Source organism: Ranitomeya variabilis, chromosome 2, assembly GCF_051348905.1.
Source record: "Ranitomeya variabilis isolate aRanVar5 chromosome 2, aRanVar5.hap1, whole genome shotgun sequence".
Taxonomy (NCBI): Eukaryota; Metazoa; Chordata; class Amphibia; order Anura; family Dendrobatidae; genus Ranitomeya; species Ranitomeya variabilis.
Genome location: NC_135233.1, coordinates 845,404,232 through 845,419,486, shown reverse-complemented (window position 1 = coordinate 845,419,486; position 15,255 = coordinate 845,404,232).

Here is a 15,255-nt window from a genome sequence, read left to right as displayed (position 1 = left end):
ACAAAGAGGAGTCAGAAAGCAAATAACGTTTTTTTAACTTTCCTTTAACTTCCAACCCAACAAAGAATAACAACAGTTTTCCACACAGGGAACTTAGGTACACGATCACAATTTCACAGTAAATCCTATCTACTATATAGGCGCCCTGAACTAAACCCGCAAAACACGACAGCGCCTCACTAGTGACCCACTAACAAGAACAAGTCAACCAAGTTCACTTATCAGCGTTGTTTCAACGATGCAGTCCTGATGGTGAAGCTCCGTCAGCGGCGTAGTCCTGATGGTGAAGCTCCGTCAGCGACGTAGTCCTGATGGCGGGGGAAGGAGGTGTCCTCCGTTGATGGGCCCAGGTGTAGATTCGAGTCCAGAATGTCTTTTGCGGTGCTGCGTTACCTCCCACAGGCGGACGTTGATCCGGGGTAACAGTTTCCACGTCCAGAGAGGGGTCTTTTTGAGAAGAATTAGCAGAATAATCGGTATCAGTCACAGCTAAGAAAAACCCAGGAGGGCCCGGAGCACTCTGTGGCAAGATGCTCCCGGGGAGCACGGTAATATTGTCCCTGAGCTGATCAGCGCTACCCCTCTGCCTGGGGGGTCGCTGACGACGAGTGCGCCTCTTTTTGGGGGCTCTGGTAATTGCCTGCAGTGTCTGTTGCACGTTCTCCCCCTGCTTCCAGCAAGTCTCACTGCAGCCTGCACACACACAACAACCGCGCTGCAGTTTCCTCTCCTCAGAGATTTCCCGCGCTTCTCTGTCCCTGCTTTCGCGCGTTTTGCTTTTTATCCTCTCCTCTCCCTGCGTCACTCTGCCTCCTGTCACATGAGCCTGGCTTCCCATGCGCCCCTCAAATCCGTCCCCCGGAACCCCGACTCCCGGCAACAATGGTTCCACCCATCTGCACAGCTCACCAGGTCCCTGTCCCCTACATTCCCCCACCCTGTATGCTCGCCAGTCCCCGGGCGAGGCCTTCGCACTGACAGGTCGCCCATCTGATGGGTTGTTCCACACTTGGGTCTGTCTAGTGTGTAAGTCAGGACTGTAGCGAGTTGGGGGTCTACCGGCAGTAGAACGTTCAGAACGTCGTGGCTCGGGTCCTTGTGTAGGGGGTGTTGGGGGAATGTCGTCAGCGGAAGGGTGACTGGTCAGGGGTAGTGTAGTAGTCGAGATAGGGGGAGTATTTTGACGCCGTTCTTCTTCTTCATCATCTTCTTCATCCCACCAATGGTTGTTGGGGGACTCAGTCGTAGGTGGCTCTTCCCTGATTGCGGATTCCGGGGTGTCCGAGTCAACAGAGCGACACAGCCGGAGCATGTTGCGATGAAGAATGCGAGTACCTGTACTTCCGGGGGCCTCAGACTGCACTTCATATACAGGTCCATGCGGGTCTATACGGCGAAGCACCCGATAGGGTGTTTTTTCCCAACGATGGTCTAACTTGTTTTGCAGTCTTTGCTCTCGAACGAGTACTCGATCACCTGGCCGGAACTCTGGGGGTTTTGCTGTAGGGGTGCTCCGATGCTCCACTTCCCGAATTCGAGTGTGTACCAGTCGGTGTAAGGTCTGCAGCCGATGCCGATGATCACGCACCCACGAAGCCATCCCTGTTCGGGGGCCTTCTTCCTCCGAAGACAGTTCCAGATCTGTCATGCCTTTTCCTGGGCGCCCAAAGACCACTTCATACGGGGTGCGTCCTGTGACTTGATGAACTCTATTGTTGTAGACCCACACTAGGTCAGACACATACTCCGGCCAGCGGGCCTTCTGATCTTGTTCTAGCGCATGCAGCATTTGAAGCAAAGTCCGGTTAAACCGCTCACAAGCCCCATTTCCCTGGGGGTGATATGGTGTGGTGCGTGACTTATCAATGCCGTAGAGGCGATGCAGCTCTTCCATGACTTTGCCCAAGAAACAGGCGCCTTGATCCGAATGTATTCGCCTCGGACAGCCGTAAACTTGAATAAAGTTCTTACAGATAGCGCTCGCCGCCGACTCAGCTGTCTGATCACGGGTAGGGGTGACTACCGCGAATTTTGAAAAATGATCTACCATAACGAGGCAGTGTTCGTAGCCTTGATGCGCTGCTCCAATGGTAATGTAGTCTATCATTAATACTTCAAAAGGGGCAGACGTCGTGATGCTCTGCACAGGCGCCCTTTCCTCCGGTGACTTGGTTAGCTCACATTGTCGACATTGTCTACAGGCAGTTTGTACTTCCGCAAGCAGCCGAGGATGATAGAACCGAGTTTGCAGCCACTTAAACGTCCTCTTCACTCCGAAGTGTGCCCCGGACTCATGAGCTTCTTTAGCAACTGCGGCCACCACGGGCCCTGGTAAGACCATCTGCCAGGTCGGCTCGGAATCTGCCTGAGCCATGGTTAAGTGGCATAAGAGCCCGTCCTGAAGAGTTAGGCGCTCCCACTGCCGCAGAAGAAGGTTCAGGTCTGACGGGAGAGTTTGTCCAGGGGTTCTCACGGGCAATAGACCATTCGTTATCCACTGTCGCAATGGAGCTAGTTCCTGGTCTTCCTGTTGCAGCCGTATCCATTCGTCCCGACTCTGAACCAACAGTCCTGTAGCCGTTCCGTTCCCGGTCTGTTCCCGGCTCACAGCCGTCCGAGCAGCGCCCCCGATGGCGTAGGGGATTTCTTCTCCCTCCAGCTCCTCATCTCGGTTAGTTCTTGGGGGGTTCTTCCGCAGACGAGATAACGCGTCAGCATGAACATTCTCCGCTCCTCGCTTGTAGAGGATACGGTATCTGTACTTGGCCATCCGGGCTACCCAGCGCTGTTCCAGGGCACCCAATTTCGCATTTTCCAGATGTGCCAATGGGTTGTTATCCGTGCGTTTCAGCACCTCGGAACCGGCCAGGTACTCAGCGAACCGCTCCGTCATAGCCCACACCACGGCCAGCAGCTCCACCTTGAAAGAACTATAATTGTCCGGGTTCAACTCAGAGTCATGAAGAGACCGACTCGCATAGGCGATCACTCTCTCCCGCCCATCCTGAACCTGAGACAACACAGCCCCCAATCCCTGAGAGCTGCCGTCGGTGTGTAGGATGAACGGTTGTGAAAAGTCCGCATAAGCCAACACCGGCGGCTCCATGAGAGCTGTCTTCAAGTCCCGGAACGCTGCTTCTTGTGGCTCCTGCCATTGTATCTTCTTTCCCCGTTCCTTGGGGGAGCTTCCTTTCAGCAGGACTTGTAGATTGTGAGAACGGCGAGCAAAGTTCTTCACGAAGCGCCGGTAGTACCCAGCGAGGCCCAAGAACGCCCGTACATCCTTGGCGGTCTCCGGTGTGGGCCACTCCTGGATTGCGGCAATCTTCTCCTGCGATGGCCGGACTCCTTCGGCGGACACCACATGCCCCAGGTACTCGATCTGTTCCCGGAACAAGTGACACTTCTGGGGCTTCACCTTAAGCCCGTATTTCAGCAACCGGTCTAGTACCTGCTCCAGTCGGCACAGATGTTCCTCGAATGTTGGAGCATAGATGATGATGTCATCCAGATAAATGAGAGTGGCCTCGAAGTTCAAATCTCCCAGACACCGCTCCATTAATCGTTGGAAGGTGCCTGGAGCGTTGGCCAGCCCAAACGGCATTCGATTGAACTCGAATAGTCCCATGGGAAGGATAAACGCTGTCTTAGGACGATCTGCTTCTGTCATCGGGACCCGCCAGTATCTGCTGGCTAGGTCTAAGGTGGAAAAATATTTGGCCCGACCCAGCACAGAGAGAGACTCCTCGATACGGGGAAGTGGATAAGAGTCTCGGACGGTGCATGCATTTAGCTTATGATAGTCCACACAGAACCGGAGCGTGCCGTCCTTTTTCCGCACCAGCACGATCGGGGCAGCCCACGGGCTCTGACTCTCGCGGATCACTCCCTTTTGTAGCATCTGGCCTAACAACGTCTTTACTTCCTGGTACATCTGCGGGGGAATCTGTCTGTACCGTTCCCTGATGGGCACTGTATCTCCGGTCGGAATTCCATGTTCGATGGCCGTGGTACAGCCAAAATCATCTTCATGTTGTGCGAACACTTTAGCATAATGTCCAAGGAGTCGCTGCACTTGTGAGATCTGTGATGGATCCAGGCCCGACAATTCCGTCCGCATGTGCTCCAGAATAGTTTGACCCTTTCGAAACGCTATTGGCTCAGGATCCTGCGTAGACCGGACACTGACCATCCAGGGATCAGGGGAATCCACCGTTAACTGCAAAGTATCTGGAGGGGGCATCACTTCTAAAGGTCGTAACACTTTGGCCATCTCACTTCGGACCCGTAGCACGACATCGTGTTCGTCCACATTCACACATCGCACTGGTACGGCCCCATTTTTAACAGTAGCCAGGGATCGGGCCACCAGCAGTCCTGTGGGCAAAGGGTATGTAAAGGTGGGCTCAATCTGTACTTGTACTCCTTCTAGAGGGATGCGAGCTCGTATGGGCAGGGATATAACAGTCTGTCCTGGGGGGAACGTCACCTTTGCTGTCGGGGAAGTAATTACTCTCCCTAGTATGTCTCCCTCCTGACAGGTCTCTTGTACTCGGACTTCCCTCACTAACTGTCTGAACACGGAGCCCTGAGGTGTACTGGTCCCCCACTGATTGAGTGTCTCTTGCGTGGTCTCCCCTAACAGAAAACTGCCAAAATCTTTCAATACGTTCATCCCCAAGGTCACAGTATGTTGTGGGCCGGGATCTCCCCGTGTTAACACAACCCCCCGGCGGCCCAGGTCCTTCCCACATAAAGATATTTGCATCCAGGTGACCCCTTCCACTGGGATGGGCAGCTGATTGGCGGCCTGTAACCGAATTACGGGACCCCATTGGGGTCTGACTGTCAAAGGAAAGTGTTTTCTAAAATAAGCCTCGGGCATAGTCGTGACTTGGGACCCGGTGTCCACCAGACAACGGACAGCCCGCCCTTCAAACTCTGCCCAAACCAGGGGGCAGCTGGCAACCAAATTTCCGGGACTTTCACCACCCATCCGCGGGGACTCTGGCTCCGAGCGTCGTCCCCTTAGCTCGGAGCCCTCTAGTTTAACGCCTGACGGGACGAGGCCCTCCCTCTCCGGGGGCACTCCCGTGCGAAATGTCCTGCCTCCCCGCAACCATAGCAAGCACCGGGGACTGGATAATATCCTGGACGAGCGCCACGAGCTGGACTCCCAGACCCTTGCCCCCGGGGTAGCTCCCTTGGGCTTCGCGCATTCTTTTTAACTTCAGCCAGTTCGTCCCTGATTTGTTTGAGCTCCTGCCGCATCTCCTGAACCCACGACGGCTCACCCCCTCCTGGTGCAGCGGTCTGGATAACCCGAGTCTCTCCTGTCAGGACCGTCACCCCCCTCTCTTGCTCCCGGGTGCGGGCCTCATTGCCTATGTCGGAGAAAGTCAGGCGCGGGTCGACCCGCACTCGTTCACGTAGAGCCTGTTTGGTCAACTCATCTCGCAGTCCCGTCACCAGTTGGTCGCGCAGGGTCACGTCAACATGTCCCATGCCCATACCATCTTTCCGCACGATTGCAATGTTTAGCTCTTGCAGAGCATTCATGTACTGAGTGACAGTCTCGCCTTCTTTTTGTCGCCGTCCAAACAACCGGGCCCGCAGCTCTCCCACGTCGGTGGGATCCCCGTGCGTCCCCTCTAATACATTTAACACCCCGGTAAAAGTATTCCGCTCTGTGGGGGGTCTCAACATCACTGAATCTCGGGCCTCTCCGTCTAAGGCCATAATGGCCACCTCTGCTTCCAGGGCCGGGGTCATAGGATCCTCAGCAGCCCCCGCATCCTTTCAGTCCAACTCCACAACAACATGTTGCACCCATTAAACTTGGGCAGGTTATTCAACATGGCCCCCAATGAGAGAGACGCTCTCGGGCCAGCCCCATCCTCCGTATCTTCTGGCTCCCTCTTTGGATCCTGCATCCTGCCGACTACGCCAAATGTAGAGACCGCAGATAACGAAGGATGCAGGGACAAAGAGGAGTCAGAAAGCAAATAACGTTTTTTTAACTTTCCTTTAACTTCCAACCCAACAAAGAATAACAACAGTTTTCCACACAGGGAACTTAGGTACACGATCACAATTTCACAGTAAATCCTATCTACTATATAGGCGCCCTGAACTAAACCCGCGAAACACGACAGCGCCTCACTAGTGACCCACTAACAAGAACAAGTCAACCAAGTTCACTTATCAGCGTTGTTTCAACGATGCAGTCCTGATGGTGAAGCTCCGTCAGCGGCGTAGTCCTGATGGTGAAGCTCCGTCAGCGACGTAGTCCTGATGGCGGGGGAAGGAGGTGTCCTCCGTTGACGGGCCCAGGTGTAGATTCGAGTCCAGAATGTCTTTTGCGGTGCTGCGTTACCTCCCACAGGCGGACGTTGATCCGGGGTAACAGTTTCCACGTCCAGAGAGGGGTCTTTTTGAGAAGAATTAGCAGAATAATCGGTATCAGTCACAGCTAAGAAAAACCCAGGAGGGCCCGGAGCACTCTGTGGCAAGATGCTCCCGGGGAGCACGGTAATATTGTCCCTGAGCTGATCAGCGCTACCCCTCTGCCTGGGGGGTCACTGACGACGAGTGCGCCTCTTTTTGGGGGCTCTGGTAATTGCCCGCAGTGTCTGTTGCACGTTCTCCCCCTGCTTCCAGCAAGTCTCACTGCAGCCTGCACACACACAACAACTGCGCTGCAGTTTCCTCTCCTCAGAGATTTCCCGCGCTTCTCTGTCCCTGCTTTCGCGCGTTTTGCTTTTTATCCTCTCCTCTCCCTGCGTCACTCTGCCTCCTGTCACATGAGCCTGGCTTCCCATGCGCCCCTCAAATCCGTCCCCCGGAACCCCGACTCCCGGCAACAATGGTTCCACCCGTCTGCACAGCTCACCAGGTCCCTGTCCCCTACACGGGGATGGCACATCGGGAAAAAATATGGCAGATTGAGATCGCAATGAGATTGCGGAAAGCCTCAGTGTCCACAAAATGGCAATATTTCCAGGGCAAGCAGTCTGGAGGCTAATTTAGTGTTAGGGCTGCCTGATGGCCCTCCAAAATTTATGAGTGAGGACTGCCTGATGGTCCTTCAAAAATTACGACTGATGGCCCTCTAAAATGTATGACTGAGGACCGCCTAATGGCCCTTCAAAAATTTGGATCGAGGACCGCATTATAATACTGTTGAAATGGTGTAGAAGGAGGACAAGAAAAATAAACCATGTAATTTTTGAAATTAACAATATTCTAATTAAAATCATTCTAAAGTGTTTTAATGTAAAATGTAAAATACTTCTTCCAAAAATTTAAATATTATTGAATGGCAATATTAGTTATGTTTAGCTAGGGAAAGTGACAGCGGGTAGAGTAAAATGTCTTATAGTAGGGACTAACCATGCCTGAAGTCGAATTAGTCAGCCGTTTGTCGATTTTCGCAGACATTATTATGTGACCAGTCGATGTTTGTAGCTTTCACATCTTCCATTACAACTCAGCAACTGAATGTGGTCTATTTATATGAAATTCAAGGTGAATTTAGTTGACCTGACAAATGATTAGTGACTCCGTGTCATTGCATTTTAGCCTTTAGGAAATATTCTGTTTAAGATTAGGACAATACAATTTTAGAATTATTTCTAAATATCTTGATACCTACATATTACCAGCACATGAAAGATGTTCAACCCTGCTGTCTGTATTTGAATAGCAGGTAATTGCCTTCTGAGCCTACTTATTAGCAGCAGATGAGAGATGGGTAATCCAAATCTTTTGTGAGTCAGCAACGCTACAATGTAGTTTAGAAAATCATGACCATATTTCAACCATAACAGTATTGCAATTGCAATGAACATGTCTGCAAATTGCCGGTAATTAACACTTTGCAAAAATTGATTTACTGTGTGTTGTAGAAATTATTTATTACGTTCAGTTCAGTCATGTTGCCTGCACACTTCATTCAGAATATCCACTCTGATGTGCAATTTTTTTTTGTATCAAAAGAATAAAAAATGTTTCAAGATGGGAATGTGAAGTAGGTGCCAACAAGAATAAGAGTTGGAATAGGACCGGCCTGTGTCCATGTGAGAAAGTATGAATTTTTCTTTTAACTTTGAAATGTATTTCTTAATTTTCTTTTCATATCATTTTACTCTGTTAGATAACAGCAACAGCAATACAAAAAGCCAAATATAGTATCCAAAAAGACTCAAAAACTCTTTGGGCCAGATAACAACACCTCATTATTACATATAGCAACTGTTTGTGACACTAGTCACAACTCATGGACAGTCAGATGTTCCGGAGTCAGTCTCAAGAGAGTACGTGGTAAACTAAGGGAAAAGATGGAGGATTAAGTCAGGTCACAGTCCAAGATCAGAATACCAGAGAAATAGTGGATAAGAAAGGGGCAATAACAAACGGGTAGTCAGAACATGGTCCAAAGGTCAGGCAGCAGTATATAAACTCACAGCAGAGGAATCAGGCAAGCAAACACCAGAGAGCATAACGTTTTGACTGGCAGTGATCTGGGCCAGACAGCTCAGCTAAATAGCAGGGCAAATACTAAGAACAGGGAGAACCTGTAGAAATCTCTGCACCTTCCAATCTCAGATAGGTCAACTGATCTGTCAATCAAAGCACCGACAGCTCAACATGCCCCAGCACAGGATTGGATGACACAGCTGTTCCAGACTCTTTGAGCGGAGGAATCGTGACAATGTTATTTTACTTCTTGCAAGCATGCTAATCATCTAAAGCGATCTTAACTCCTTCACGACCAATGACTTGTAGATACGTCATTGGTAGTGTTCAGACATTTGATGTGGGCATCTTTCCCTGCACATAACAGCTGATTTGATCAGATATCATGTGAATCTAACAGCTGTGGGTGGAATCGTGATCCAGTTGCGGCTGTTAATATGGCCGGCATTCATAGGAAAGATAATTTTTGCTATGTGTAGCACATGCGATTGTATGAAACTATTAAGGCAGGTAAAAAGTAAAACAAAAATGTTTAAAAAAATAAATAAAAAGTTCAAGTCATCACCATTTTTGCCCCATTCAAAATAAAACAATAAAACATTTAAAAAAATACACATATCTGGTATCACCGCTATCGGAAATGTCCGATCTGTAAAAATATAAACTAAATTAATCTGATCGGGCTCTCCATGCATTTGTTGTGCTTGGAACACAGCTGTGACACATGCAGCTGTGGCTTGGAACAGCTGATTATCGGAGCACTCCAGTTAGCCGGGTTCCCGATGCAGCTTATTCGGTAAGCAGTAGCACTATAGCTTGCCGAATAAGGAGGGAGCTGAAGATATTCGCTCATCTCTAATGATGGAAACACAAATGATACAAATTTTTTTTCCACAAAACCATATATCAATCTATTCAGCTCCTCCGGCTCTATAACATGGTGTTTTCAGATAGGACTGCATTTTCATGGTTACAGGTTCCCTTTAAAGAGTTCATTTGTTTCCACAATTATAAAATCATTGAGGGGAAATATTACAGATGTACAGTGGGGCAAAAAAGTATTTAGTCATTCAGCAATAGTGCAAGTTCCACCACTTAAAAAGATGAGAGGCGTCTGTAATTTACATCATAGGTAGACCTCAACTATGGGAGACAAACTGAGAAATAAAAATCCCGAAAATCACATTGTCTGTTTTTTTATCATTTTTTTTGCATATTATGGTGGAAAATAAGTATTTGGTCAGAAACAAACAATCAAGATTTCTGGCTCTCACAGACCTGTAACTTCTTCTTTAAGAGTCTCCTCTTTCCTCCACTCATTACCTGTAGTAATGGCACCTGTTTAAACTTGTTATCAGTATAAAAAGACACCTGTGCACAACCTCAAACAGTCTGACTCCAAACTCCACTATGGTGAAGACCAAAGAGCTGTCAAAGGACACCAGAAACAAAATTGTAGCCCTGCACCAGGCTGGGAAGACTGAATCTGCAATAGCCAACCAGCTTGGAGTGAAGAAATCAACAGTGGGAGCAATAATTAGAAAATGGAAGACATTCAAGACCACTGATAATCTCCCTCGATCTGGGGCTCCACGCAAAATCCCACCCCGTGGGGTCAGAATGATCACAAGAACGGTGAGCAAAAATCCCAGAACCACGCGGGGGGACCTAGTGAATGAACTGCAGAGAGCTGGGACCAATGTAACAAGGCCTACCATAAGTAACACACTACGCCACCATGGACTCAGATCCTGCAGTGCCAGACGTGTCCCACTGCTTAAGCCAGTACATGTCCGGGCCCGTCTGAAGTTTGCTAGAGAGCATTTGGATTATCCAGAGGAGTTTTGGGAGAATGTCCTATGGTCTGATGAAACCAAACTGGAACTGTTTGGTAGAAACACAACTTGTCGTGTTTGGAGGAAAAAGAATACTGAGTTGCATCCATCAAACACCATACCTACTGTAAAGCATGGTGGTGGAAACATCATGCTTTGGGGCTGTTTCTCTGCAAAGGGGCCAGGACGACTGATCCGGGTACATGAAAGAATGAATGGGGCCATGTATCGTGAGATTTTGAGTGCAAACCTCCTTCCATCAGCAAGGGCATTGAAGATGAAACGTGGCTGGGTCTTTCAACATGACAATGATCCAAAGCACACCGCCAGGGCGACGAAGGAGTGGCTTCGTAAGAAGCATTTCAAGGTCCTGGAGTGGCCTAGCCAGTCTCCAGATCTCAACCCTATAGAAAACCTTTGGAGGGAGTTGAAAGTCCGTGTTGCCAAGCGAAAAGCCAAAAACATCACTGCTCTAGAGGAGATCTGCATGGAGGAATGGGCCAACATACCAACAACAGTGTGTGGCAACCTTGTGAAGACTTACAGAAAACGTTTGACCTCTGTCATTGCCAGCAAAGGATATATTACAAAGTTTTGAGATGAAATTTTGTTTCTGACCAAATACTTATTTTCCACCATAATATGCAAATAAAATGATAAAAAAACAGACAATGTGATTTTCTGGATTTTTTTTTCTCAGTTTGTCTCCCATAGTTGAGGTCTACCTATGATGTAAATTACAGACGCCTCTCATCTTTTTAAGTGGTGGAACTTGCACTATTGCTGAATGACTAAATACTTTTTTGCCCCACTGTATATCACTGTTGCTATAATATAGAAGCAGTAACAATAATTTAGGCATCTGATATTGGTGCACACGTAATGGTCACACTTATATGTGCATTTAACACTGGAGTTTGGGGCCATAATCCCTTTACTGTGGCTCCGCAGAAGAGCACAGAATACTTTCAATGAATGCTGCATGCTTTTTATCAAATAATTGTCTAAATATCAGATGACTGGTTTATTTATGTAGAGTAATTTAGCTTTTTGAGCAGAAAAATTGAGGAAAAGGGACATTTTAACTAATTATATATCTCTACAAGGAGCACGTGCCATGTCACTATTGGTTTGCTGCCTTTTCTCTTGCACAGTCCCCGTCGGCTACACCGTAACAGGGAGACCTGCACTCTATTTTCTGTACACATTACATGTCAAACTAAAAATGTATGCTATTTACAGAGAAGATATTTTCCAACAGAAGAGCTGTGAATCACATTCCTAAGTTTATCCTGTGCAAAAAATGACATATATAAAGGTTGAGAGGAGAGTGGCTGTACTAATAGCCTGTAAGAGAAAAGCATTAAACATAGAAGTGAATTAATGCAGATAGTTTGCTGTAAGGGCTTAATAGGGCTATGGAGTTAAGTTGTTCATTGGGAGAGGGGGGTACAGGGAGGTATTTATAAAGTACATTTTTTGCATCTGATTTCCTGGTTTTTACTCGTTTCCTTTGAAGAAAAGACATTTTTCAAAACAGCAGATTTAATCATGTAGTTACAAACAGCAGAAACCTTTCAGAAAATGTCTAAAGCTGTGTTCACACTAATGACATAGCAATACATCTTTAAGGGCTCTCTATAAAACCTGAAAAAGAACATGTTCTTTCATGGCATTATAACTATGGTTTTTGAGGAAAAAATGCTGTGACCTGATGTTGCTCTAAAATCTGTGTTAATATATAACGCACACAACGATCAATTGGAGAATATAACAAAAGCTATAGCCAACAAGTTCTGTTGACTACTTCCTCTAGAATTGTTATTCTTACCCAAAAATTCCAACAAAAATAAAAAGTGGTATATTTTACAGGTGTGGTTTAACAGGGGGTATAATTTCACAGTTGTACAGTCATTGTTTGTGGACTGTTTGTGGTTCTTGTGCAGTATTAACATGCTGATGATAATTCTGGTGATGCATTCATGTAGGTATGGTTGTTCTGGAGATGTATTCCTGTACTAATGGTTGTTCTGGTGATGTATTCCTGTACTGACGGAGATTTTGATTGTGTATTAATGTGCCCATGGTGGTTTTGGTGCTGTATTCATGTACTACTGATGACTATGATGATGTATTGGCTAGCTGGCTAGCTTGATATAAACCCCTTTAATGCCAGGCCAGAACCAAGCCAAGTTTAAGGATCTCTCAACATGTAAAAAGTGAACAGTTTTGTTGTTTTGATTTATTTCTATTTCACTCCTTTTGTATATTTGTTTTAAATGCGCCATATGGTTCCAGAAGTATGGAACTTTTTAGTGATAATTTCTATGGTCTGCATCAAGGGGGCTGTAATAATACAAAGCCGTCTAAAACAATGCTTCCAGAAAATGTTGTAAGCAATGCCCTTTTGATACAGATCATAAATAGTAGCACTATAAAAATATTCTTATCTCGGTAGTTATATTTTGAATTTAGAAATAAAACCAAAAATATGCAATTGTTTTTTTCACTTGAAAAAGACTCCGGTCTAGCATTGAAACAGGTTGTGGAAATAAAAACTGTTCACCTCATCTTGGTCCTAAGGATTCTTCATTCATTACAGCAGTGCTGCCGGAATTCATGCTATCTTCCAAATTGGTCAAAACGAAAAAAAAAAATGGCATACACAGGGAAGCAGCAGAAATAAAATAAAAGCAAAAAGTTGTTACTTTTGACCTGGTGACAAATCCACAATAATTTCCACATATTGTTTTATCACAACATTCCAGGCACCATGTATATTAAATATATTTTTGTATAATATATTTTTTTTAGATGATGTAGCTGTATGAGGGCTTGCTTTTTTGCAAGATGAGTTATATTTGTCAGAGACAAACATATAACCTAATGCTTAACTTTCATTAAAGGCTTATTATAAAGGGTTAGATAGGTGATATCTTGCTGATCGGTGGGAGATTGACTGCTGGAACCAACAGCAATCCTGAGGTAGGGTCTATGGAACCCCAAAAACGATCAGAATCGAGCAAAGGTGTGGATGGGCTCATTCATTGTTTATGTCAAGGCCATTTTAACACTAGGCACTAGAGAAGCTTTTTTTTCACACCCCCCATGCTATTGTACTTGTTAGGCCCTTTTCACACATCAGTTTTTTGCCATCAGTCACAATCCGTTGGCTCAACGGGTCGACGGATCTGTCGCAGATTGTGAAAAACTGATGCAACGGATTCATTTTTTCACGGATCTAACTAGCGGATCTGGCTAATCGGAGCATGCTCAGTTAAAAAAACGTAATCCGTTGCCGGATTCCGTCATTTGATGGATCTGGCACCATAGGCTTCCATTCTAGCAAATGACAGACGGTGACGGATCCGTCCCTGCCCGTTTTTTCGACGTAGACAAAAAAACGTTACTATGTCCGTTGTCTCTGGCCGCGGGACAAACAATTTTCGACGGATCCGGCGAACGACGGATGAAACATGAGGCCATCCGTCGCTAATATAAGTCTATGAGAAGAAAACGAATCCGGCGGCATCAGTCGCCAATCCGTTTTTTTTTCAAAATTCGACGGATCGCGACTGATGGCAAAAAACTGATGTGTGAAAGGGGCCCTGGTAAAATACAGGCTGTGTGGCAGAGAGAGGAAGGGGGGCAAGCAATGGTCCCTCCTCTCTTCTGCAGTCAGTGCAAAGGTTAAGTGAACACTGCTTGATAGTGAGAACATATAATGGCTTTCAAGCACACTAAGGGAGGGAAGGAGGTGAGAACGATTTCTAAGTAGGTTATACAGTGGGGGAAATAAGTATTTGATCACTTGCTGATTTTGTAAGTTTGCCCACTGAAAAACAGTCTGTAATTTTAAGGGTAGGTTAATTTTAACATTGAGAGATAGAATATAAAAAATAAAGTCAAGAAAATCACATTGTATAAATTATATAAATTTATTTGCATTTTGCAGTGAGAAATAAGTATTTGATTCCCTACCAACCATTAAGAGTTTGGGCTCCTAAAGACCAACTAGACGCTCCTAATCAACTCGTTGCCTGTCTCACATAGTCACCTTTATAAAAGACTCCTGTCCACAGACTCAATTAATCGGTCAGACTCTAGCCTCTACAACATGAGCAAGACCAAAGAGCTTTCTAAGGATGTCAGAGACAAGATAATAGACCTGTACAAAGCTGGAATGGGCAACAAAATCATAAGTAAGACGCTGGTGAGAAGAAGACAACTGTTGGTGCAGTAGTAAGAAAATGGAAAAAATACAACATGACTGTCAATCAACATCGATCTGGGGCACCATCCAAAATCTCACTGCGTGGGGTTTCCTTGATCATGAGGAAGGTGAGAGATCAGCCTAAAACTACACGGGAAGAACTTGTTAATGATCTCAAGGCAGCTGGGACCACAGTTAACAAGAAAACCATTGGTAACACATTACATTGTAAAGGTTTAAAATCCTGCAGTGCCCGCGAGGTCCCCCTGCTCAAAAAGACACATGTGCAGGCCAGTCTTAAGTTTGCTATTGAACACCTGGATGATTCTGTGAGTGATTGTGAGAAAGTGCTGTGGTCAGATGAGACAAAAATTGAGGTATTTGGCATTAACTCAACTCGCCATGTGGTGAGGAAGACAAATGCTACCTATGACCCACCAGAACACCATCCTCACTGTCAAGCATGGAGGTTGAAACATTATGTTTTGGGGGTGTTTCTCTGCAAAGGGCACAGGACTACTTAACTGCATCAATTGAAGAATGGATTTAGCCATGTACCATAAAATCCTGAGTGACAACCTCCTTCCCTATTCCAGGACATTAGAAATGGGTCGTGGCTGGATCTTCGAGCAAGACAATAACCCAAAACATATAGCCAAGGCAACAAAGGAGTGTCTCAAAAAGAAAAACATTAAGGCCACTCCAGTGGCTCAAAAAGAAAAACATTAA